Raw genomic sequence first — 27,704 nt, 5'->3', positions numbered from 1 at the left:
TACGAGGGTCAGTCAAAAAGTAATGCCTCCTATTTTTTTTCTACGTTTAATTGTCAGGAAATTTAAATGCAATTACATAGGTTGAAAACCACAACATTGAGGATCATTTTGTCATTTTTCAATGTAATCTCCGCCCATCTCTACAGTTTTGGTCCATCTTTGAACAAGGGCATGTATCCCAGCACGGTAATAATCACAGCTCTGCTTCCTAAGCCATTGACGCACGGATGTTTTGACGGCCTCCTCATCTTCAAAATGAATTCCACGATGAGCTTCTTTTAGTGGCCCGAACAGATGGAAGTCTGATGGTGCCAGGTCAGGGCTGTATGGGGGATGAGGCAAAACTTCCCATCCAATTTTGACAATCTCGTCAAAATGACGACTGGTGTGTGGTCTTGCATTGTCATGCAAAAGAAGAACATCTGCCATTGATTTTGTTGGGCGAACTCGCTGAAGACGTGCTTTAAGTTTTTTGAGGGTTGTGACGTATTGAACAGAATTTATTGTGCACCCCTGCTCCAAAAAATCAACCAGAATCACACCCTCTGTATCCCAGAAAACTGTTGCCATAATCGTGATCACACTGCCTTTACTAAGAGAAATAATGCGACACACTTCATCTGCAGTCACCCGACGGTCACCACGAATGATGTCATCAACTTGCTGAATGTTGTGTGGAGTCACTGCACTCACCGGCCTGCCGCTCCGCTTTTCGTCAGTCAACGGTGTTTGCCCTTCAGCTTCCTTACAACGACGAACCCATCGTCTAACAGTGCTGACATCCACTGTCACAACACCATACACCTTCTTCAGTCTTTCATGAATGCGTATGGGCGTTTCACCTTCTGCATTCAAGAATTCAATCACACAACGCTGTCTCAAACGAACATCGATGTCGGCCATCTTACAAACTTCTGCTGTGCTGCCACCTGTTGACACAGAAAGTTACTACTGCAGTGGATTGCAGAAGAAGGTTTGAGGAATGGCGCCAAATTCAAATTTTTCACTTAACTTAATTTTTTTAAGTAGAAAAAAAATGGGAGGCATTACTTTTTGACCGACCCTCGTATATTTGAAATTTAAACTTTCCAAGTAAGTGCACATCTAATTAGACTCATATTCCACCAAAACCTAAGAAGAAATACAGTACTGATTCAATGTATTACATGTGACAATTTACTGTACACTCGTATGGGTCGTACCTGTTAAATGAGATGTTTCACATGTCGTCCTCAAATTTGGAGGAAATATTTCACTCATCTCTTCAGTGAGTTGCGAATTATTTAAAACAACTCCGTATCATCTACATCTACATCCATACTTCGCAAGCCACCTGACGTTGTGTGGCGGACGGTACCTTGAGTACCTCTATCGGTTCTCCCTTCTATTCCAGTCTCGCGTTGTTCGTGGACAGAAAGATTGTCGGTATGTGGCCATTAAAATTGCTACATCAAGAAGAAATGCAGATGATAAACAAGTATTCACTGGACAAATATATTATACTGGAACTGACATGTGATTACATTTTCACGCAATTTGGGTGCATAGATATTGAGAAATCTGTACTCAGAACAACCACTTTTGGCTGTAATAACGGCCTTGATACGCCTGGGCATAGAGTAAAAAATAGAGCTTGGATGGCGTGTACAGGTACAGCTGCCCATGCAACTTCAACACGATACCACAGTGCATCAAGAGTAATGACTGGCGCATTGTGACGAAGCAGTTGCTCGTCCACCATTGACCAGACGTTTTCAGTTGGTGAGAGATCTGGAGAATGTGCTGGCCAGGGCACTAGTCGAACATTTTCTGTATCCAGAAAGGCCCGTACAGGACCTGCAACATGCGGTCGTGCATTATCATGCTGAAATGTAGGGTTTCACAGGGATCGAATGAAGGATAGAGCCACGAGTCGTAACGCATTTGAAATGTAGCGTCCACTGTTCAAGGTGCCATCAATGCGAACAAGAGGTAACCGAGACGTGTAACCAATGGCACCCCATACAATCACGCCGGGTGATAAACCAGTATGGCAATGACCAGTACATGCTTCCAATGTGCATTCACCGCGATGTCACCAAACATGGATGCGACCATCATGATGCTGTAAACAGAACCTGGATTCATCCGAAAAAATGACGTTTTGTCATTCGTGCACCCAGATTTGTCGTTGAGTACACCATCGCAGGCATTGCTGTCTGTGATGCAGCGTCAAGGGTAACCGCAGCCATGGTCTCCGATAGCCGATAGTCCATGCTGCTGCAAACGACGTCGAACTGTTCATGCAGATGGTTGTTGTCTTGCAAACTTCCCCATCTGTTGACTCAGGGATCGAGATGTGGCTGCACGATCCGTTACAGCCATGCGGATAAGATGCCTGTCATCTCGACTGCTAGTGATACGAGGCCATTGAGATCCAGCACGGCGTACCGTACTACCCTCCTGAACCCACCGATTCCATATTCTGCTAACAGTCATTGGATCTCGACCAACGCGAGCAGCAATGTCGCGATATGATAAACCACAATCACGATAAGCTACAATCCGACCTTTATCAAAGTCGGAAACGTAATGGTAGGCATTTCTCCTCATTACACGAGGCATCACAAAAACGTTTTACCAGACAACGCCGGTCAACTGCTGTTTGTTTATGAGGATTCAGTTGGAAACTTTCCTCATGTCAGCACGTTGCAGGTGTCGCCACCGGCACCAACCCTGTGTGAATGCTCTGGAAAGCTAATCATTTGCATATCACAGCATCTTCTTCCTGTCCGTTAAATTTCGCGTCTGTGGCTCTTCATCTTCGTGGTGTAGCTATTTTAATGGCCAGTAGTGTAGGTTCTCGAAACTTCAACAAAAGCCCGTACCAAGCTACGGAGCATCTCTCTTGCAGAGTCTACCACTGAAGTTAATTTATCATCTCTGCAACGAAGGGCGCTGCTCTCCATTGGATTTTCTCTATCTCTTCTGTCAACCCTATCTTGTATGGACCCCACACCGGTGAGCAGTATTTAAGCAGTGGGCGAACAATTGTACTGTAACCTACTTCCTTGGTTTTCGGATTGCATTTCCTTAGGATTCTTCCAATTAATCTCAGTCGGGGATTACCGACGATCAACTTTATATGAACATTTCATTTTAAATCACTCCTAATGCGTACTCCGAGATAATTTATGGAATTAACTGCTTCCAGTTGCTGACCTGTGGTACTATAGCTAAATGACAAAGGATCTTTCTTTCTATGTATTCCCAGCACATTAAACTTGTCTACATTGAGATTCAGTTGCCATTCCCTGCACCATGCGTCAATTCGTTGCAGATCCTCCTGCATTTCAGTACAATTTTCCATTGTTACAACCTCTTGATATACTACAGCATCATCCGCAAAAGCCTTAGTGAATTTCCGATGTTATCCACAAGGTCATATATATATATATATATATATATATATATATATATATATATATATATTGTGAATAGCAACTGTCCTACAACACTCCCCTACGGCATACCCGAAATCACTCTTACTTCGGAAGACTTCTCTCCATTGAGAATGACATGCTGCGTTCTGTTATCTAGGAACTCTTCAATCCAATCACACAATTGGTCTGATAGTCCATACGCTCTTACTTTGTTCATTAAACGACTGTGGGGAACTGTATCAAACGCCTTGCGGAAGTCAACACGGCATCTTCCTGGAAACCCGTGTCTATAGCCCTCTGAGTCTCGTGGACGAATAGCGCGAGCTGGGTTTCACACGATCGTCTTTTTCGAAACCCATGCTGATTTCTACAGAGTAGATCATCTTGCAAATCTTGAAAAATCGTATATGTCGCTGCTCCAGTTCTTCAGCCGTATAAAAGGAAATGCTGAACACTTCAGTTCTGAGGTAATTCAAGGCAGAAAAATCCAGAGGCCGCCAGGTGGCCATGGAGGCCAAAGTATAGGCTGTGCTCGATCAATCAAGTGAGCTCCCAATTCTTTATGGAATTGAATTCCCGTGTAAAAAAAAACAGCTTCAGTCTTCTGATTACCTCCCAATTGAGCTAATGCGTTAAATATTTAACTTTAAGCTTGTAACTGAGAGAGAGATAAAAAATTTTTGAAATTATATCTAAAATTTATTGGAAATCGCCAAGCAGTCTCATTTTCAAGTAGAGGATAATTATAGTCTGGGTATTTGCGTGCTGTGAGTTTCACTGCCTAACCCGCCCGGTTAGCTGTACGGTCTAACGCAGTGCTTTACGGGCGGGAAGGCGTGCCGGTCCCAGGCATGAATCCGCCCGGCGGATTAGTATCGAAGTCCGCTATGCCGGCCAGTCTGTGGGTGGTTTTTAAGGCGGTTTTTCGTCTGCCTCGGCGAATGCGGTCTCGTTCACCTTATGCCGCCTCAGTTACACTATGTCGGCGATTGCTGTGCATACATTTTCTACACGTACCCGTATACTATAATTACTCTATCACAAAAACATTGGAATTACACTTGTCTGGTGTGGTAGGGGGTCCACTGGGGACCGAACCGCGCAATAACCCTGGGTTCGATGGGGGGGGCAGCGGTGGGGTAAGTGGACTGCTGTAGCCTGTTGTGGGATAGGTACCACTGTGGGCTACGACGGGGACGAAGCCTCTCCGTCGTTTCTAGGTCCCCAGTTCCATACAATACATACACTGCCTCTAAACATGTTGACAATTTCTAATTGTAATACTTGTCGCACTATGTTAACCCTTTAACATACCTTTGTACACTGTCCAGTCACATTAATTTGACCACTTGTCGAAAGCCTGATTAATCGCCTTTTGCAGCGCGGACAGCTATGAGACGCGCAGAAAGCGTCAAGGCACCGACAGGAATGTGGAGTCATGACGACTCCAGTGCCGTGGTCAGCTGCACTGACTTCCTCGGTTGAGGATCCATAGTAGGCACAGCTCGATGAAGGTGGTCCCACAGATTCTCGACTGGGTTTTGAAGTAAAGAGGTTGCTCACCAGGAGAGTATAGTAAACCCATCTTATTGCTTTTCGAACCGTGCACGTACACTGTGAGCAGTGTGACAAGTTCCGTTGTCCTTCTGATAGGTGCTATCATGCCGGGGATAAAGAAGCTGCATGTAGGGGTGGACATGGTCCACATGGATGGATGCTTACTTGTGTTGATCCATTGTGCCTTCCAGAATTACGAGATCACCCTTAGAATGCCACGGAAACATTTCCCAGATCATAACGCTCCCTCCTCCATCGTGTTTCTTCTCAGACGTTTCACTCAGTACACGCCAGCGGCCATCCGTCTGATGGAGAATAGCACGATTCGTCTGAAAAGGCCACCTGTCGCACTTAGTGGACTTCCAGTTGCAGTATTGGCGTCGCCGATGAAGTGCAGTCAGCACGGGTGCATGCCACAGGCATCTGCTACGGAGGCCCTTATATAGCAATGTGTGAATGGTCTTTGAGAATACACTGTTGGTAACCCATTCTTCCTCTGAGCGGTCAGTTGGTCATCAGTTGCACGCCTTTTCGCCCGTACACGCCTCCGCAGCCGTCATTCACTGGTGTCCTCTATGGCCCATGGTGCACCACAGTTGTTCGTCGCCAGTTTTGGATAGCGCCATTTTGCAATGTGTAACCTCGGTGGCACATGAGTAGTTTGCAAACTTAGTCGTTTCGGAAATGCTTCCACCATTTTGGATGTTTCCGCATTACGGGAAACACTGTACTGTTTTCCGCGTCCCCCCGACTCGCTTTGTGTGTCTTCTACTGCTCTAGCTGCCACCAGCCGTCTGTAAGTGGTTATTGCATGTTGCAAGCCGTTGTATTGTATTAGAAACGACGTAGAGGCTGGATCCCCGCCGCAGTCGCAGTGGTCCACAACCCCACGACGACTACCGCAGTCCACTTCCCCCCTTCCGCCGCCCCAGACCGAACCCAGGGTTATTGTGAGGTTCGGCCCTCGGTCGACCCCCCCGGGGGACGTTTCACCAGACGAGTGTAACCCCTATGTTTGCGTGGTTGAGTAATGGTGGTGTACGCGTACGTGGAGAACTTGTTTGCGCAGCAATCGCCGACGTAGTGTAACTGAGGCGGAATAAGGGGAACCATCCACACACTGGCTGGTTCACCGGACCTCGACACAAATCCGCCGGGCGGATTCGTGCCGGGGACCAAGCTCTCCTTCCCGCCCGGAAAGCCGTGCGTTACAACGCACGGCCAACCGGGCGGGCTTGCAAGCCGTTAGGCGGACAACATATAACTGGTACCGGATGGCAGTGCCCCGGGTTAGTCGTTTACTAATGTACAGGGTTATTCCGTGATGATGTTATAAACTTACAGGTATGATAGAGAAGGGTAAATGTATCCACTTGCGGTAAGGGTCCGGACACGACCGAGTCAGAAATTACAAGAGAAAATTGAGCCGCGGCGGGACCGGCGCCAGTAGTATCTCTGACGAGTACGATCGATGTCCTAGTACAGAGGTATGTCTTGGGGCCTGGGTCGCCTAGGGATACAAGCTAGTGCCGACGGCGAGTAAGGGGAACAACGCTTTGAGAACGGAAGGCGGCGGTGCTCGAGTCGGCGATTGGCTGGCGGGTAGAAGTGAAGACGGCGTGCCTGAGGCCAGGCGGCGGTTGTCACGTGGTTATACTGGAGGCGGTGGGACTTGGCCGGCGCTGTGCATTCTCCCGCAACCTAGTGAGCTGTGGATGTGCCCGCTTCCTTGGAGGGACACGCTATTAAGGTCTTGCGAAGTGATGGTCTGACATCCTCGCAAAATCGGCCCAACATCAAGACGTCTAGTTAAGTACTCTAATTACTAAGAGCGCTTAGTTAACTGTGCTCTGCTTCCACGTAATACTCGTGTATTTTCAGAATGTTAGTTCATTATCTATTATTAGTAAGTGTTTAATTTGCTTACGATCTCGGTTAATCCATGTCAATATGTCCTCTGCGGGCGATATGAGTTTTTATTTCTAAAGTTTACCGTGTAGAGCTTTGCAGGCCCACTTAAGGTGGCCAATATGTGTCTCATTAAGTTTTAGTGAGTGTCGGTTCTCGTGAACCAGTTCATTTCCCACTCTAAGCGTTTGTTTATCAGGTACTGTTTCACTTAGAGAAAGCACTTGCGAGTGAAATTAGTTGTTGTTTAGCCTTGATTTTATAGTATTAATTTACTGGTCAATCTTGAATGTTAAAGTGAAGAAAAGTTTTTTGGCCTCCTGTTGTCGGGTGTGGCCTGTGTTTCAGTGAGCTGAGGAAGCGAGCAACCTAAGCGCAGAGCTTCCCTTTAGATTACAAGTTTGGCTTACGGGCGGTGGACTTCGCCTGAGCTCATGTATTCCTTTTCGGTAGCGTTTGCTGGGTTCACATTTCTGTGACCTACTCGATGTGAGGTTGCAAACGGAGCCACGTCTTGGTTCGAAGTTGAGTATTACTTCCCTCAGTCGGTTCCACCGTTCGTAGTTAAACTTCGGCCTTACAATCTCGGGCCTTACTTCTGTTGCTACACATTTATGATTGTACAAAGTTGTAACTTTCTATGACCTAAAAGCCCATCTTACAAGCCAATCGGCGTTTGAATAATTTCGTAGTTCGCTCTGCAAGGTTCTCTAGTCTTTTAATTTGCAAGATTGACCAAATTACGTTTTAATAAATTTGTTCTAAGTATTCGTGTTAAAATTGAGACTGTGTATCCACTGTTATTTTACATGTAATGTTAACCTGTTGGAATTGAAAGACTCTTAAATAACGTGTCTTAACTAGAGTTATTTTATTAAAGTTATGGTCAGATTCAGCCTTAGTGGCTTCTGTCAATTTCTATATGAGATCGTTGCTAATGGTTTATTAGTTTATTAATGATTTTATGCAATGAGAGAGTTTCTTAAATATTTTGCCTGAGTGGCGTTTCTCGATGTTTATGGGAGATCGTTGGCTAATGATTTATTAACTTGCTTATAATTTTATGTAATGAGTGTTTCGTAAATAATCTTGGCTGAGTGGCGTCTGTCAGTTTTAATGTGAGATTGTTTTTTGTAGTTAATAAGCAAACTGGAACTGAAATGTTCACATTATTTGGTCAGCCCTTCCACTCCCTTTAGATTTAAAGGTTAAACAAAGGAGGTGTTAAGTAAAAACGTTCCAGAAATCTTTCTGATACACCTCTAACAGAAGAACACATTTATAGGCATTGTTGTTGCTAAGACTGTTGGGAAGGTAACTTTCAGATGTAGTATTATGGACCCGGAACAAGACAAAAAGGACCTATAAACAAGAGCTGTGAAGTGCATACCTTATGAGCTATGGGCACTTGTTCATCATCTGTTATAAGGTATGAATTTTAGAGTTCATATTTACTGGACCTTTTTTTCTGTTTTGGTCCTTAGTACCTCCTCCAAAACCATGGAAACCAAAACAACTGCAGTGAAAGAGATTTGTTTCTATGTATCAACGATGAACAAATGCACGTTGCTCATAACGTACGCATTTTAGAGTGCATGTTCGCTAGACATATTTTCTTCTTTTGGTCCATACTGCCTCCTCAGAAAGTTGACTGCCCTGCAATCATAGTAACAACACAGCTGGTATTCCACTGTCAGAGGTATCAGAACGATTTGCGGTTATAACTTTCTACTCAGTCGATGAGGATCCGTTACCTCAAGTAGTTACACTTACCCATCACCATCGTCCCTGAATGCTTATAGTATCATGACAGAATCAGCCTACAGATCGGCGTGTTAGATGCCGTCATCATCAGAAGCAAAATGTGTCTGTGCCCCCATCATTAATTTGCCCACTTATGCAGAAGTATTTTCATTTCAAATATATTTCTATTAACTAAGCCAATATTTCGTACTGAAATCAGTGGCGGTTCATAACCACGCATTGGCAGCTATCTCAAAAAAATGGTTCAAATTACTCTGAGCACTATGGGACTAAACTTCCGAGGTCATCAGTCCCCTAGAACTTAGAACTACTTAAACCTAAGTAACCTAAGGACATTACACACATGGATGCCCGAGGCCGGGGCAGTTATCTCACAAACGTCTGCCTTGCTGACCCATGTTTACTGGAAATCTTCTGCTTCTGCTGCTGTATACTTCCACAAGTGCCTGTTTCCGCTATTTTTTGTGATTCATCCAGTGTTTACAATAACTTTATTGTGATATTTGTTGATAAATACATAAATCTTGTGTAGCACACAGCTTGGTACAAATATTTTTATCCGACGCCATTTCAGTGACGGGCTTGTCAGTAAAACTGATGGTGTCACCAGTAATCCAATGTCAGGGTTTTCTGACTAATAAATCAACTGGTCCTCACAGCAAATACCGAGTGTTTCGCCATTACTCGACGGATGAGGATCAAATTGTTTACACTGTCGTACTTCTCTCCCCCCATTCCCCACCGATCAGCTGACAGTGGCATATAAACAATGCAATTGCAACTCTAATTGCAACCAGCAGTGTTCTGTCTCCCACAGTGCTCATATCCCTTGCTATCAGTGTTGTAAAGTCTATTGTTTTTGCACGAGATTTCGTGTTCTTTTTTTAAAAAGAATCTTGTGTTCTCCTGCTGAAAAACAAATAAAAGGGCATATCTGCTGCTTTTTGATCACAGTAGTATCTATTTCTTCAAAGTAATATTTATTTTGGCAAATGTTGGTACACTGCTTGATTAACTCTTTATTTCCTGAGATAGTAATTAAGGTTTGGAGATCTCTTTTGTAAATTCTTCAACCCAGAGACCTTTATCTTATCAGGTCCAAGTGGTGAGTCAAATGCTCTACGTTTATTCGTCAGATGGATACAATTTCAAACCTCTGTTTATCTAGAATGAAATTTTCACTCTGCAGTGTAGTATGCGCTGATATGAAACTTCCTTGTAGATTAAAACTGTGTGCCGGACCGAGACTCGGACCTTTGCCTTTTGAGGGCAAGTGCTCTACCTACTGAGCGACCCAAGCGCGACTCGCAACCAGTCCTCACAGCTTCACTTCCACCAGTATCTCGTCTCCTACCTTCCAAACTTCACAGAAGATCTCCTGCGAACCTTGCAACACTAACACTAATGCTCCTGGAAGAAAGGATACTTGTGGAGACATGGCTTAGCCACAGCCTGGGGGATGTTTCCAGAATGAGATTTTCACTCTGCAGCGGAGTATGAGCTGATATGAAACTTCCTGGCAGATTAAAACTGTGTGCCGGTCCGAGACTCGATCTCAGGTCTCTCGCCTTTCGCGCAAGAGATCTATTGACTTTTTTTATTTATTTTTGTATTGTCGATTTGTTAGAGACACAGTCAGCTACAGTTTGGAGGAGACGAGGCGGCCAGGAGAAGAATCCCGAAACCTGACGGCGATGGCTCCCCCTTCCCGCCGCCATGCTGCAGCCTCACAATGCTCATATTATTTTACTTAATTTATTTTTTGTGAGCATATGTATAGAGAAACAAAAACACAATAAATTAAAATTATTCCACCCATCTGGAAACCTGATCGCCGTCGACACTGCGACTGACGGCGCAGAGAGGAGAGGCCGCCAGTCCTGTGGCATGGAGCCGCTGATTGGTAGGATATGTCCGACAGGTCGAATAATACCAAGTCGATCGGGTATGCGTCGGAAAGAAGCTGTGATGAATGTGCCGCCAAATCTCAGTCCGCTGCAACAATGGGAATTTGCGTTCTACGACTTTACAGGCGTCACCACGCAGAAAAAGGACGTAGAAATCCTTCGCCTGCGACAGGGGCGTTGGTGGGAGTGAGGCGCGAGCATGATTGAGGTCCACAACGAAGGCCGCGATGTGTACAAACGCGCGTCTGATGCTAACGACAGGGACAGGCGTGGAGAGGGATACTGGAGCGAGGACGGAAATAAATTATGCATAATGGAGGGCTCGACACTTCACCAATGTTTATGCGTCGTGCCCATGTAAAGTGTTGCTGCACTCGCTCTATAGAGGACGTTCAAAGGACTAAGCCCTCCTGCACGAGGGGGACGAGTGAGTGTGTCACAGCGTTGTTTGAAGATGAACCCAGGCGTCAGAAAATATCCGAATGCCGTTGGATACAACGTCCTATCGTAATCGGCAGCGGCAGGACCTGCGCAGTATGAACCATTATGGGTGCTACGTAGGCATTCAGGTAGGCAACAGGCTGCAAATGATAGAGGTGGCGTAGGGGTCTGTGGCTGATCATCGTATGGATAATTCTTAAAACTTGACGAAAGTTGACAGCCGCTGTACGGCATGCTGACGACGTAAAGGTGATCCCAAGATGGCGGAGATGTTGGACACAGGGCAGGGGCACAAGACCTTCCGGGGGTTGCCTGGGACCAGTAGACAGCGCCGTGGATTTGTGCACATTCATCACACTTCCAGCCGCTCTCCCATGTTCCGTGTTGGTGTCCTTGCGACTTCCTCCCGAGAACTAACCAGCAGCAGGAGGTCATCTGCTTATGCGTGGCACCGGAAGGCGTAACAGCATAAGGAGAATCCAGGCAACTGCGTCAGCAGGCTTATGAGCGGCTCCAGCGCCGCTGCATAAAGGTACACGCTACATGAACAGGGGAAACCTTGTCGGACCGACCGTTGAATCAGTATCGGACCCATCACACGCCCATTGACCAGGACTAATGAACACGGGCTGCTAAACTGCCGCCGAAGGGCGTTGATGAACTGGGTACGAAATCCTATCCATTCTAAGGCAGAATACAAGAAGACATGGCGCAGCCCGTCAAACGCGCTGTCAAAATCTACGGTACCAATCGCCGCACGAAGTCTGCACCCCTCTGCCAGTACAATCACGCCACGACAATCTCCAGTTGCTGTCTGGACGTTAACCTTGCCACTTGGCGTAGTTAGCGCTGTGGAGAGTACACATGGTAAGAGGGGTTTCAGCGCGCCGCCAATAACCGCACAAAAACCTTGTAATCATTATTTAATAATGTCATAGGACGGTAGTGGCCCGTAGTAATTCCAGGTGTCAGTTCATAAACAGGAACAACAATACATTCGACAAAAGCTGGCGTAATCGCAGTTGCAGACGTGATCAGCTCATTATACATCTCCATCCATAGTGTAGACATGAGACCACAAAACATATTCAATAGGGATTCCGTCGGCGATTTGCAGACTCGGCGATAATGTTTGACAAAACTATCGACTATGTTCGCTTGGAAGTTGACCCGCTGCGCATGATGATCTACGAGTTCAGTGACTAACCTTTGTCTGCGATGTCTGCAATCGTGCACAATACGATGCATGGAGGGATTCTCCAGCCACACCACATAAGGTCTGCTGGCACGCACTCCCACAGCTCCCTGTGGTTTCCAGCGAGTAACCACTAGTAGCTTCGTCTTAATCACACTGCGTTCAGTTTGTACTTCCGGGGAAGGTGGTGGACCATCAAGGTCGCGGAGGGCGCTGAATTAGAAGTCTTTAGTGTGCCTGTATCAAGCGGCTACCTCCCTGCTGTAAGAGGAGCATCGGTGTAGAACATTTTAGACACCAGTCCTCGACGGATGCGTGGCATTGGACACGTCGTTCGTATCTTCTCCAAATCCCAGTGATTGACGACAATTAGGATCCCACAGATGCTGAGTGTTGAGTTTCCATGAAGCTCCTCCAAACTTTCTGGTGGGGAAGGAGCAACACCACACACACACACACACACACACACACACACATATGCGCAGTCGTCATATGGCACCAAAGGCCAGTGCTCTACATTCAGCACTGCGTCAACCATCCTATGGGAGACAGAAATGCTGTCTAGCTGACTAGCCAAGGGGCTCGAGCGAAACGTGAAGCCTGGGTCGTCTGTATGCCATATCTCCCAGGTATCCTGTAGGGCTAGATCATGAACAATGAAACGCAGCACCTGCCACAGTGTACAATACGGGTACTGATCTTTCTGGCCGAGGTCACAGTTAAAGCCCCTCCAAAGAGAAGATGTTCAAGTCGACCGAAGAACAGTGGGGCAGTCTCCACCGAAAAAATCGTACTTTTTCACGCCGATGGCACATAGACATTAACGACACGCGTGGAGTGAATCATAAAAGCCATACCTCCATAGTCAAGGTGATCGCTGTAAGAGGCTTAGAAGTCGTATCCCGCTACCTGGGGTGGTACTACTGAATGCACCTCCTGTAACAGTGCAGTGTCTAGTTCATAAGCCCGTTTCATTTCTTCCAGAAGATGTATCTTGACTGGCGTGCGGAAGCCTTTGGCATTCAGTGTCGCTATACGGTATGCGTGAACTGTGCCCTACCATGGTTTGGGCGCTGCAGTTCGCTGCTGTGGAGATGAGGGGGCACACGGCAGCAGGAACTGCCGGTTCCCCTAACACGGTGCAGAACTTGACACCAGCCGGTCGCCTCCCCTAACGGAGGAGACTCGTGTATGGGATCTGCTGTTCCTCCAAAATCCAAGCTCCACGTCCACAGTTACGCCTTCGCCATGGTATCTTCTGTGTTAGTAGTAGAGCGAACACAGTGTTACCAGTGGAAGCCGAAATGCACGCGTTTTAGCTCACGCAGGTTGGCGTGAGGAGGGAAGAATTATACTGACGTGAGGTGTGGAACATGACAAGGAATGAGAATGCAGAAAGCGGACGTAATTAGTTTGACACTTAACTTCAGTCCATTAATAATGAACGTCGCTGTTGACGGTACATGATTCACAATGTTATCTGTTTAGAATACATTCTTGAAGATAGTAATTATGTAAGTTTAGGTTTTTTTATTGGTAACGCCGCCGCCACGTAGCGCTCTGTATGAAAATCACTGGCTGTGCCGTGTGCAGTCTGTGGCTGGTTGGCATTGTTGTGATACTCGCCATTGTAGTGTTGGGCAGCGGCAGCTGGATGCTAACAGCGCGTACCGTTGCGCAGTTGGAGGTGAGCTGCCAGCAGTGGTGGACGTGGGTAGAGAGATGGCGGAGTTTTGAAATTTGTAAGAATTGGTGTCATGAACTGATATATATATTATGACTGTAAAGGTAAATACATTGTTTGTTCTCTATTAAAATCTTTCATTTGCTAACTGTGCCTATCAGTAGTTAGTGACTTCCGTAGTTTGAATCTATTAGTTACCTGGCAGTAGTGGCGCTCGCTGTATTGCAGTAGTTCGAGTAACGAAGATTTTTGTGAGGTAAGTGATTTGTGAAACATATAGGTTAATGTTTGTCAGGGCCATTCTTTCGTAGGGATTATAGAAAGTCAGATTGCGTTGCGCTAAAAACTATTGTGTGTCAGTTTAAGCACAGTCGTGTATAATTTTTCAAAGCGGACGTTTCAATTATAGTAACTGAATATGGCGCCTTGCTAGGTCGTAGCAAATGACGTAGCTGAAAGCTATGCTAAACTGTCGTCTCTGCAAATGAGAACGGATGTAGACAGTGAACCATCGCTAGCAAAGTCGGCTGTACAACTGGGCGAGTGCTAGGGAGTTTCTCTAGACTAGACCTGCCGTGTGGCGGCGCTACGTCTGCAATCACTGAAAGTGGTGACACGCGGGTCCGACGTATACTAACGGACCGCGGCCGATTTAAAGGCTACCACCCAGCAAGTGTGGTGTCTGGCGGTGACACCACAGTATCCATGTGTTCAATAGATGCCGACACTGCCAGATCGAATGGTATCGTTCCTTCTTCGGTAGGAGCTTCAGAAGCAGAAATGTTCCGTTCCGTCAATGCGAGAGCTACTGAGGGCCACCGTTTCGGGGCGCACTGACGACGCCGTCCTCCACGGTCTCAGACCCTGAAAGGTTGGTTTCCTCAACAGTTAGTGGACCATGTGGACAGGGCAAAGAGTCCCATTCCGACATCGTACGGCGCCTCCTTTTACGTCATTTACGGGAGCTTTGTTTACGCAATCGTCCTTCCATGTCCAAAGACGGGAAGTAGTCACGCTGGTCAGGCAGAAAGGCCACCATCGGAACAACGAGAGAGTCAAACAAGGAGTCATGTTCGACATCAGTGTCGGCCTCAGGCGCAGCCGGAGCAACCACCGGAGCTGAAAACATGGCTAAAGTGACATCGTAAGTCACCTCGTTCGCAACCGGTTCAGAAAGGGGCGGAGCGCTGTCCATCAACTGTTCAAGTGATCCCGAGAGCCGCGTGGCGGCCGGCGGTGACTTAAGCGCCGTCGCATATGTGATTGGAAATATCGTAAATTACGAGGGAAGTACCACTCCTCCAGTTGGTAGCTGCCTTGACCGTCGCTGCATACTTTCAGATCTGATGTGTACCTCTTTTCCACACCCAGAGCAAGTACGCGGCTGTCCGCTGTACATGATTTCGGCCCGACATCTGAGAACAGATACGACGGAGCATGGCTGCGCAGATCAATTGTGATCTGACGCACGCCGTTAAGGACAGCTTATGTGTGGAAGTGGACCCAGGGTGCCGCTTTGGTATCATGAACAGCGCCGTGTGGCCGGAAAGCCGCTATGGCATCCTCTGCAGGTGCCTAGAATGATAGTTCGAACACACGAATAATTCGAACGCGTAATCTCAAATATTAGACTTTTACCACGCTGACGTTACCGTCAGCGTGACGGAAACGGAGGCTCTGGTTGGTCGTGTTCAAAACTCGCTCACAGCGCAGTGTCATTGATCATTTTAACGTAAACGTTGTTTCTGAGAATCGATGGTTGGATACCCAGAAGTTCCGACGACGGTATCTTGGCCTCCTCACGGAGGAAACGTTCCACATCTAAGGCTTTCGGTCGTGCATAGTCTGGGCAAAAGTTGAAACACTGTGTCGATCTCCTGAACTTATTTGCCATGATCTCAGTGCGTGAAGCCCACGCGCAGGCTGAGTCGCAATGTAAATAAACACTAACTTCCCGCTCCGCAGGAGGAAGTACGGCACGTCCACTCAGGGCGGCCTCTAAAGCCAGTCATTTTGTCCGACTGAACAACCCACGCACGACTCGCAACCCACCCTCACAGCTTCACCTCCTCCAGTACCTCGTCTTCAACCCTCGAAGCTTTACAGAAGCTCTCCTGCGAACCTTGCAAGACTAGCACTTCTGGAAGGAAGGGTCTTGCGGGGACATGGCTTACCCACAGCCTAGGGGAGGTTGCCGGAATTAAATTTTCACTCTGCACCGGAATGTGCGCTGGTATGAAACTTCCTGACAGATTAAAACTGTGTACCAGACCGAGAGTCGAACTCGGGACCTTTGCCTTTGGCTGGCAAGTGCCTGCGTAACGCTAAGCCACGCTATACAGATTCCTCTAGTACAGTGTAAGTAATGACTCATAATAGTCAAAGCTGGAAATTCATTTCCCTATAATGTTGTTAAATTGAGTCTGCAGAAGCACTTTCGCTATTCGTTCTAAGAAAGTAAAGCTGTTCTCTTGGCGTCTATATTTTCGTAGCTAAAATTATGCAAAAAACGTGGGTACAGTGACTGGTATGCTTGTAAAGCTGTGATGCAAAGCACTATAGAGTAATGGTCATGGTAAGATGTGTCACTAGGTGTCAACAGTCTTGAGTTACTAAAATGGTATTAGTAAAGGATTTGAAAACGTAAATAATGTAATCGGTTATAGCTCCATATACTAACAATATCACTGGGTCACTGCACTTCAACATTGAAGTTAAGATGCCTCAAATCGCTGTTGCACGTAGTGTTATATCTAGCCCTACAATTAGTGCGAAAAGTTTCAAATAGTTTGTGTACATGAAAGTTAAATGAGGAAATGAATTCACCCAGCGCTCAGGAAACATAAAATACACTCAAACTGTAGCAGTAATTTCCTAATTTGGTGTGACTTTAGTATATGTTATACTTAGTAGAGTTAATCGGTATTTTTACTATCTTCATAACGACGAATGAGTTGGCGAAAATATGTACGAAAAGAAGAAATTACCTGGCCCTTATTGTCGAAACAGAAAAGCGCAAGGCGGAAAGCAAAATGAAAAACAAGCTAAAACAATGAAAGTACGTTTTTATTTCGCTTTATTCAATCAGAAGAAAAAAAATTTTAAGTCGATATAATAAAAAAGTATTGTGAGCATAGATGATGACCCCCTTACAGCTGTTACTGTCTCTTCAACAGATGTATGATTTCTGGTACAGGTAAGAGCTTATTTTATTTACTTGTTGCCAAACCTTGTTTCTTGTTCCTAAAAAACTATTATTTTTTATGGGCAGTTTAAATTTATTTGTGTGATTCTTTATTGTTACAATCAACAGACAGGTTAGTAATTAAAGCACAAACACAAGCATTAAGAATATATATGTGGGGTTCACCCATGGACGTCATGTACGTTATCTCTTCAAGGAGCTAAGCATTTTAACTGAGCCGTCGCAATTTACATATTCGCTAACGAAATTCATTGTGAACAATCCACCACAGTTTGAGAAGAACACCGCAATTTGAGAAGAACAGTGAAGTGTATACAGGCAGACAGTTATTGAACTATACGAAAAAAAGCTAAATTAGTTACAAACTACGGTGTTCACACACTTTATTCATTATGTGAATGTCAGTACAGATATTCGGATTTAGGTCGTGACATGTTCGGTATGCCTGCCGTCATTGGCGATAATGTGACGCAGACGAATAGCGAAATTCTGCATGACACGCTGAATTGTCAGAACATCGATGCTGTCGATGACCTCCTGAATGGCTGGTTTCAGCTCAGCAATGGTTTTCGAGGTTATTGCTGTACACCTTGTCTTTAATATAGCCCCACAAAAAGGAGTCATATGTCTTCAGATCTGGAGAATATGGCGGCCAATCGAAACCCATTCCAGTGGCCTCTGGGTACCCCAGAGGCAGAATGTGGTCCCCAGAGCGCTCCTTCAGGACATCAAGCACTCTCCTGCTTCGAAGGGGCCGAGCTCCATCTTGCATGAACCACATCTTGTTGAAATCAGGGTCACTTTGGATAATGGGGATGAAATCATCTTCCAAAACCTTCACGATCCGTTTGACATTCACCGTGCCACCGCGGAATATCGCACTGGTTATTCCGTGACTGGAAATTGCACACCTCACAGTCACCCATTGAGAGGGAAGAGACTTTACGATCGCGAACTGCGCATTCTCAGTCCCCCAAATGCACTAATTTTGCTTATAGATGAACCCATCCAAATGGAAGTGGGCTTCGTCGCTAAATCAAATCATACAAATTCCCATCATGCCCCGCGGTCGACCGTGCAGAATTAATGTCGATTTTATTTCATGTAGTTCAATAATTGTTACCCTGTATCTACAACAGTAGAGGGAAAAATGAACTTCATTACCCATTGTTAATTTTTCAGTGGCCCAGAAGGAGTTCAATATGCAACAACAAAAAATTTTGGTCGTTTGTTCAATAATATAAATGAGAGGGAGTGAAGCAAGTTTTAAGTATAATTTAAAATCATTTCTCCTGGACAACTCCTTCTATTCCATTGATGAATTTTTGCTTAAAAACTGGAAGCCAGTAAAAAAATTAAGTGAAGTTGCATGAATAGGGCTACAATTAACAACATGTTCATTAACAATTTGATTACTGGGCATTTAGCGTGTGGTTTATCTTGCAGACGCTGTTGTTTTTCATAGTTTTTCTGAATTTCGTGTAGCAGGTTCTGTTGTGGTTGGCAGGAGAGCCAACGCCGTGTTACTAGAGGAGGCCGAAAGGCACACGTTTCAGCTCACGCAGGCTGACGTGAGGTCTGGAACAGGACAAGGAAATTAGAATTTAGAAAAACGGACGTAGCTGGTGGAATACTTAACTTTAATCCATTAATGACGAACGTCGGTCTTGACGGTACATGATTCAGTATCAATAATAACTTATAATGGCCCCTTGCTAGGTCGTAGCAAATGACGTAGCTGAAGGCTATGATAACTATCGTCTCGGCAAATGTGAGCGTATTTTGTCAGTGAACCATCGCTAGCAAAGTCAGTTGTACAACTGGGGCGAGTGCTAGGAAGTCTCTCTAGACCTGCCGTGTGGCGGCGCTCGGTCTGCAATCATTGATAGTGGCGACACGCGGGTCCGACGTATACTAAAGGACCGAGGCCGATTTAAAGGCTACCACCTAGCAATTTTGGTGTCTGGCGGTGACACCACAGGTTCTGCTTCCCAGAATTTAAGTTAGTTTATTGCTTTTGAAAGAGGTGTCTTTTTTCGGTAGTTTCCAAGAACGATTGCCTATAGAAGGCGTGGGCCAGTAACGATGTATATCAGATGTGCGACTCTATTAATGATAAAAATTAATCCATCTACCATCCCCATGAATTAACTGAAATACACTGATCCACTAATTCAGTGTTATCACACAGATCGATCAGCGTGCAGTTTTGTGTTGCCACGATCTCGCTGAATACGTGAATCAATGTTTTTTGTTTAAATCATGGAAGATGGTAGGTGGACCAACGTTTATTAATAACAGAGTCACACATTCGATATACATCGTTAGGGACTCATAGGTTCGATAGATAATCATTCTTGGAAATTAGCTATTTCCTACGAAAAAGTACATAGTACCATTGTCTTACGTCAGTGACCTTTTTTGTATGAAGAGGAGAAGGTGTTGTTACTGTAACAACAAACAATTTTTTCGCCTTTATTTTGCTAAATGGGGGTACAGTTGTTGACACTAAAGAGAACAAAGCTATCAAATGTAGCTTCTTTAATTGAAAACTGCTTACTTACATTTGCCTTAGTACGAAAAATTTCGGAGTACTTTGGTTCAAAATGGCTCTGAGCACTATGGGACTTAACTGCTGTGGTCATTAGTCCCCTAGAACTTAGAACGACTTAAACCTAACTATCCTAAGGACGTCACACACATCCATGCCCGAGGCATTATAATCCAGAGGCGTCTCATCTTCTCTGTCATTATTAATTTTGTTCAGACATTGATAGTGGATGAGTCTACAAAGTTCAGTTTTTTGCATTTTCTACATACTTAGACCTTTTGCTAGCTCTTTCCTATTTTTCAGTACTGTATTGTAAAGCCAGCTTACAAATAAATAAAAAGCGTGCAGCATATAACAGTCGACACCGTTTGCACTGCATATGGCCTTATGAACTGCGGCGCTTGGCAACACGGGGAATGGTGAAAGCCACAAAGCAAGTAACATACATTGTTATCTGTGTTCCTTTTATTCTAACGCGAATGAAAAGTGTTGCCTTCTGTGTATTTCCATGCTAGTACAAGCATCGTGGAGTATCTTTATGCAGACAAAAGACGTAAGAAAAATGTTTGAATATGTTTACAAAGTTTAGAAACGGCCGATGTAGATCCTATGTCACTCGTCTTTCTGGAATATAAGCCGGTAGGAGCTACGTCGCTTGTCGCCAAAGAGCTAAATGTCCTGCAAACTGACTCATTACACGTTAGTTCGATAAACGAATCGTTCAAATGATCTATGGAACATGTACAAAACAAAATAATGAAGTAAAGTATAGTGTGTTAAAAATTTTAGTTGTCAGGCAGCTCAGTACTGTCCCAGCTGTAACTCGGTAAAAGTCGGAAGGCTTCGGTTGATAGTCATTCGTTCTTTTGGCTGTTGTTAACGTATGGCGCGAGGTAGTTATTAGTCGTCTGCTTTGTTGTTTAGCGCTTCTGTGTTGTGAGTGGCGGTTATTGTGCAATATCGGTACGTAAATTATCAAAACAAGGTAGTTCCTGGAACGTCTTGTGTGTCACCTACCGGTAGGCCTACTGCTAGTAGGAAATCAGTGCTACAAAGCGGTGCTCATGAAATTATATTGCGTGCTACTGAATGCCGCAAAACGGAAAAGGAGCTGAAACAATTACCTCACCAAAAAATCTTTCGTGAGAATGCTCCATGCGTTGGACAAAACATGCATATCATTAGGAGGTTCAAACAGTTTCCAAGAATCTTTCTGGCAGTCACTGAAAAGGCCTGGTAACAAAGGACGAGTTACCATTTCAGATATTGTGTTCACGGTTATTTTCAAGGATGATTGCCTATCGACGTCGGAGGGGTCCAAACGATACATATCGAACGTGCAATAGTAAATCGATTGTGGAAGTCTAGTGGCGGGCGTTATGATCAATTATTTGTGATCGTCATTTTTATCAGTTTTCCGTTGTTCCTTTAGTTCGTGTACATTAGATTCCCGCCGTAATTATTTGTGATTTGATTGGGAAACCCACACGGTTTCTGTCGATAGCGAGTGTAATGTATGCTGTTTCTCACGTTTCTTCTGTAGATTGTCTGACATGGTAAACTCTAATTCCATGCATATCCAGCATAGACAAATGTTTGTCTTTTTGCCGCACATATGGACTTTTGCCGGACGAGGAAAGGAGGGACTGTGTTGACTGTGGTGCTGCGAGGTCTGTAAAACTTCGTAAGAGGAGTGTCGACTCTGAGATACCGTTGCAATTTCGTTGGGGACTTTGCGGAAAGCGAACCAGCATCAGGAAAAATACGTGGTTCGAGTCCTCCAAATGATCCATTCAGTCTGTTATGTGGTAGTGACGAATGATAGTGTGCCAATTGGTGGAATGAATAAAATTGTAGAAGTAGATGAATCTCATATTGCTAGACAAAAGAACCAGATAGGACGACCTTCTAAAAGTGAAATGGATCATATTTGGGTATTCAGTGGGATCGAAAGAGACTCTCGCAAGTGTTTCGTTGTGAGGGTATTGTCCCGAGACAAGGTGACTTTAGTGGGTCTCATAAAACATTTGTTACTGCCTGGAACAAAAGTCCACACAGACATTTTTCAGTCGTACAAGACTAAAAGCCGAAGGATTTGACCACGAATCGTGAACCATTCTGTGCAGTTCGTCACTCCGGATGACGCCAGTATCCACCTCCAGAATACTGAGCGGCTGTGGAAGTCTATCAAGTATACCTTAGTTAGCTACATTCCAAATATATTCACTAATGATGAATGCTAACTCTTGTTCTCTTCAATGAGTTGTTAAGACAGCATATTTCTGTGAAAAATGTCCAAAGCCAAAGGTACGAAAATGGCTCAAACATGAGGAGATAAAATTTAGGATTTCAAAACTGAATTAAAGACCTTAACTCCTGAGATTCTTGATCCATGTGGGGCTCTTTCGTTAAACCATGTCATGACTGTGCTGTCCTATCTTGTTGCTGTCAACTTTGTCAGTACAGTTCAACAAGTTTTCAGTTTCTGTTCTGCATCTGCCTACTGATGGACTATTATGAAGAAACATGTATCTGCAGCCAAATGACTGTAAACCCTCCTAGCGGTACATATTTAAGTCGAATATTTGCTATGGAGAGTCTTAGATACCACATCAAACAAGTGTATAATGATGTTTCTGAAGCTATTTTCGTACTGACATGTGAAACATAGGACAATGTTTAACTGTGAAAGTTTTATGTTACTTGTAAGGAAAACACACACGCTGGTAGTTAAATTTTTTATAATTGATTATAAAAATTAATAAATATTGTCAAAAAGTGTGTGTGTGTGTGTGTGTGTGTGTGTGTGTGTGTGTGTGTGTGTGTGTGTGTGTGTGATATGATATGATATGAAACAGAGAGACATTATATGCTGAAGTTAAGCCTCTCTACAAGAAGGTTGATAAACAAATACCAACAAACTATCAACCAATTTCACTTTTGCTGGCTTTCTCAAATATTTGAATAGGTTTTGTTCAAGCACCTCAGTAAGAATCTGACTGCAAATAATATATTTTCCAAGTCACAGTTTGGCTTTCTTAAGGGTTCTGATATAAAGAAAGCTATTTACACTTACAATGAGGATGTAGGCCTACTTAATTCATTAGGTAATGAATTAGAGGCTACTGGCATTTTCTGTGACCGGTCAAAAGCTTCTGACTTGTGAACCACAGCATTCTCTCAAGTAAATTAGAATATTATGGTGTCACCGACAAAGTTGTGAAATGATTCAAGTCCTATTCACCTAACAGGAAACAAAGGGTGTTGTTGCAAAACACCTGTGGGGTAAAAGGTCAGTCTTCATCCGATTGGGAATTAATTACATGTGGTGTTTCTAAAGGTTCCATCTTGGGCCAATTGCTTGTCCTTGTGTACATTAATGACCTCGCGCCAGTTACATTGCCAGATGCTAAGTTTGTGTGTTTGCAGATGATACAAACATTCCAATAAGTAGCAAGTCAAGTACTGACTTAGAAATAGTTGCTAATCAAATTTTCACTGACATTAATAAATGGTTTAAAGCTAATTCACTGTCATTAAACTTTGAAAAGATCTACTATATGCAGTTCAGAACCTGTAAGAGATTTCCTTCCAGCATGTGCATAACATATTAAAATATACAGAACAAAGATATTCACAGTGTTAAATTTCTGGTATTATAACTTGATAATACATTCAGTTGGGAAGGGCATACCACAGAATTGCTTAAGCACCTAAACAAGTATGTATTTGCAGTGAGAATGAAGTATGGCATACAAATATAAAAAAAAACTTATTCTGAAGTAACTCATCAAACCAAGAAAAAGTTTTTAGAAAGCAAAATCGTGTTATAAGAAGCATTTGTGGTGTAAATTCAAGAACTCATTGTAGAAAACTGTTCAAGGAACTTTGTATTCTTACCACTGATTCTCAGTATATTTATTCCTTAATGAAATTTGTTGCGAGTAAAATATCTCTATTTCTAACCAATAGCTCAATACATCCACTGACACTAGGAATAAGAACATTTCAATAAATTGCGAGCAACTGTTTGTTAAAAACTTGGTTTCAGATAAGGCATGTTTTATACAGAGTTTGAAAGACTTTTTGATACGCAACTCCTTCCACTATGTAGATGAATATCTTAAAAGGGCCTGTTAGTTGAGCTTAATAAAAATGTCTGTTAGATTTCGGTACTGACAGCACTTGGTCACAACAGTCAAGATTAGGTATTTTGTTTATCATAAATTTAGGAAAATTGCATAATAATGTTTCATTCTGACAGCATATTAATTCTGTAAATATTAGCAGTTCCAGTTTAATGTAATCACCTATTTTTACAATCTCCTGACAAATGACCAGTGTAGTAAGTATTATATTGAAATGTTTTTATGTTATACTTTTTGACGTGTTCGCACCCACAAGAATCATCTCAATATTTGTCTATGTAACTAAAACTGAATATAATCTACTAATAAAATTAGCCTATGTAAGATTCATACAGTTATTCAGAAGGTGTCACTTACCATCAGCATATCAATATAAAATTAGATTTTCTAAAACACATTTCTGTCCTTGTTTATCCAGTGGAAGGTGAAAAACATTGTAAATAAATTATAGAATTAAAAAGTTCCAATATTAAAGGAAAAATAAAAGAAATTTTATGTTGTTCCACCAAGTTTAATAGATAAAACATTTTTATTGAAACCAGAACATGACAATAGATCAAGTTCCTTCTACCTGCACTATAAGTTTTTAAAGATCTCAGGAATTGCCTTAAATAGAAATGAATTGTTACTTCTTTTAATATTTAGCACTGGGAACAAGATACAGAGGTTTTATTTAATTTAGAGAGGAATGTCGATTAAGTACTTACTTTAGACAGAAAAACAACCCATTTCCACAATCACTAAATTTAGATGTAGTTTTAAAGGCCTTACCAAGAGCCTGAGAAGGGGTGGGTGGGAGGCAAATGATATGTAATTTGTGTGGAAAAATGTTCTCGAATTGTCACTGGTTAATATGCTACTCAGAAAAGACTGCAAGAAAGACTATTTCTCTTAACAGGGACAACTACTGTCTCAATTTTAGTGAATGATGTGAATGACACACCACCAGAATTTTCAAAATCAGAATGGTTTGCAGAAGTGGATGAAACAGAAGGTGACAACATCCCTCACAAACCAATACTTACAGTGACAGTCCGTGACCAGGACGAGTCTAGCACTTTTCAGTTCAAGGTAAGTTTCTTTACTGTAACTGCTTTTTTTGTGTGGTTCTACTTTCCTTGAAAAAAAAATTGTGTTATGTTGGATACAACTACAGATATGTGCACCACCATCACCACACCAATATTCTATGGTAACCATGCACCTGGTTCCAATGTGCCCTTTCAGTCCCTCCTACTCCCAACCACTGGTGGCTGTGGCAAAGGAGCAGACACTATGTGCTATGTGGTTTCATCTGGATAAGTCATTGATGAGCAAGCTCTTACATAAGCTCCCAGCAACTACCTAAATGCCTTACATCAGTCCAAACATTGAAATGTCTCTCATGAAACCTTGCATACAAGTCATGCACAAGGAGACCTGTCCCCTAGTGTTCTGCAGAGCTTTCTGACACATTTTTCAGAAAGAGCTTCATCCTTGCCTTTCATTTTGCTTACCTTCTACATTATTTGCAAACACTGTGTTCTACTGTCACCTGCATTTGTTGTCTCTTTTTGACTAGATTTTATTGTGCAAATGTTTGTGTCCCTGTATGCAACCAGAAACATGTACTGCCTATGCATCTGCCCAATACAGTCAGATAATGGCACTTGTTGCACTCCTGTGGTGACTTTTCCTGTCTTGCTTGCAGATTGGTCCATCTCCTCTCAACCCTTCCCCAGTTGACATATTACAATATCGTACCCAAGTCATAAGCCTAGAGTTTTGATTCACATTCATGTACATATGCCTAGAGTTACTCTCAAAGCTGAAATATGTTCATGCACATAGTGAAGTGTCTCATACTTCTGCCATGTCAAAGATCCAGGTCGACTGATGATATTTATGAGTATCTGAGATAATCATGTCCATGCAATGTTACAACATTAGCTACCTGGTTTGACCCAGGTTTTTAAAACATTGTCGGCCAGTGTGGCCGAGCGGTTCTAGGCGCTTCAGTCTGGAACCGCGTGGCCACTACGTTCACAGGTTCGAATCCTGCCTCAGGCATGGATGTGTGTGATGTCCTTAGGTTAGTTTGGTTTAAGTAGTTCTAAGTTCTAGGGGACTAATGACCTCAGATGTTAAGTCCCATAGTGTCAGAGCCATTTGAACCATTTTTTTAAACATTTTCTTTCACAAAAACATAGTCACATTTCTGTTGCCCAGCCTCTTCAACAAGGTTATGGACATTTTTTTCTTGTATTTTTCCTTGTCTCTAATTATGTTCCTTCCTGGAATGTGATAGATGAGGTACATAACATGAAATAAAGTGTGCAATGTTTCATTTCTTCTAAGCACAATCACAGTAACATTTTTTTTTTAAATTATAGCTTGCCTCAGACATGTATTGGTCATCTTCAGAAACATAAATATCAAGCATCATTGGGAACAGAGTGTACACAAAATCTGTTGTCATACTTAACCAGTCCCCCCAGGGGGTCCACAACTCTTTTGAGGAAACGTGCGTGGCGAGCACGGGGCCCCAAGCTATTGCAGGCTTCTTTCTCTCCAGGGCTGCATTTCCTTCCCCTTCCCCTCCTTTCCCCTCGCCCTCTCCTCTCCCTCTCTTGGTGTCCTTGCTTATGTTGGCCCCCGCTATCCTCCTGGTTCTTTTGGTTTTACAATTCGGCTTTGTTGCATAATCATCTCCTCCTTTTGGCATTCCTTGGTCCCCCTCTGGGGTTTGACCTCCATTACAAAATTTCTCCTCCATAGTGTGAGCCATTTGGGGAAGAGCACCTTACCTAGTGCCTCTGCCGTGCACCCTCCTAGTACATTCCACCTTTTCTTTCACGTCGTTGTAGGATGCTAAGGTGCATAGCCAGCACGGTAGCCAGCCCGTGTGGTGGGGTCACTATGTACCCTTTTGGTTGAGCCCCCTGAACACACAGGGATCACGCTTCTGATACCTGAGCTGTGACCTCCTCATGCATGCCTTGGAGTGGTTGCTCGTCATCCTGGAGCATCGGAACTCCCAGCAATGGCCGCCGTGCCAGACGGCCCTTGCTGTGGCTGGGTGGCGCCCATGAGGAGAGCCCCTGATCGCAGTGGGTGGTATCAGAGCGGACTCTATGCAAGTGAAACACATACGGGTCCAGAACTCTGGCCATTCTTCTGTGGCTGTCTCTCTGTGTGGAACTGATTCTTTGAGTGCTGCTTCTCTTGCGCCTTCGGCCTTCCCTTCCATGGCTACCCCCTGGGAAGAGGGTCAGGCCCATCACCTAGGGGCGAAACCTTTCCCCCATTATCTGGTTTGCACCAAGACTGATGGGGATACTTTCACCAATACAAAACCTTTATTCTTTGTGGAACTCACTGAAGACAAGTTTGGTGAAGTGGACTCCCTGAGCAAGATGCGGTCGGGTTCGTTACTGATCAAAACTGCTTCAGCTGCCCAATCTGTGGCCCTTCATGCCTGTACCCATTTTGGCACAATTCCTGTGTCCATTACCCCCCACCAGTCTCTAAATATGGTACAAGGTGTGATTTTTCACAGAGACCTCATCCTTCAAACTGATGAGGAACTTCGGGACAATCTTGGACGGCGGGGTGTTCACTTTGTTTGGCGTGTTCAGAAGGGTCCTAAAGACAATTGCATTGATACTGGTGCCTTTATCCTGGCTTTTGAAGGGGATACCGTCCCTGAGAAAGTTAAGATTATGGTTTATCGATGTGATCTGAAGCCGTACATCCCACCTCCTATGAGGTGTTTTAAGTGCTTGCGTAATGGACACATGTCTTCCCGCTGTTCACAGGCCCCTCTCTGTGGTGACTGTGGACGTCCACTCCACGAGGGGAGTCCTTGTGTTCCCCCTCCTGTGTGTGTAAATTGTCATGGTAGTCATTCTCCACGTTCACCAGATTGCCCAGTATATAAGAA

General features: G+C 44.0%; 1 pseudogene; it reads left to right on the top strand.

Moving 5' to 3' along the window:
* Window positions 1-27,704, top strand: part of LOC126278794 (neural-cadherin-like) — a 232,037-nt pseudogene that overhangs the window by 73,440 nt on the left and 130,893 nt on the right.

The sequence above is a fragment of the Schistocerca gregaria genome, chromosome 6 (genome assembly GCF_023897955.1).
Source record: "Schistocerca gregaria isolate iqSchGreg1 chromosome 6, iqSchGreg1.2, whole genome shotgun sequence".
In the NCBI taxonomy this organism is placed as follows: domain Eukaryota; kingdom Metazoa; phylum Arthropoda; class Insecta; order Orthoptera; family Acrididae; genus Schistocerca; species Schistocerca gregaria.
The sequence above is the reverse complement of the archived record's forward strand: the minus strand, read 5'-3'. Positions and strand labels throughout refer to the sequence as shown.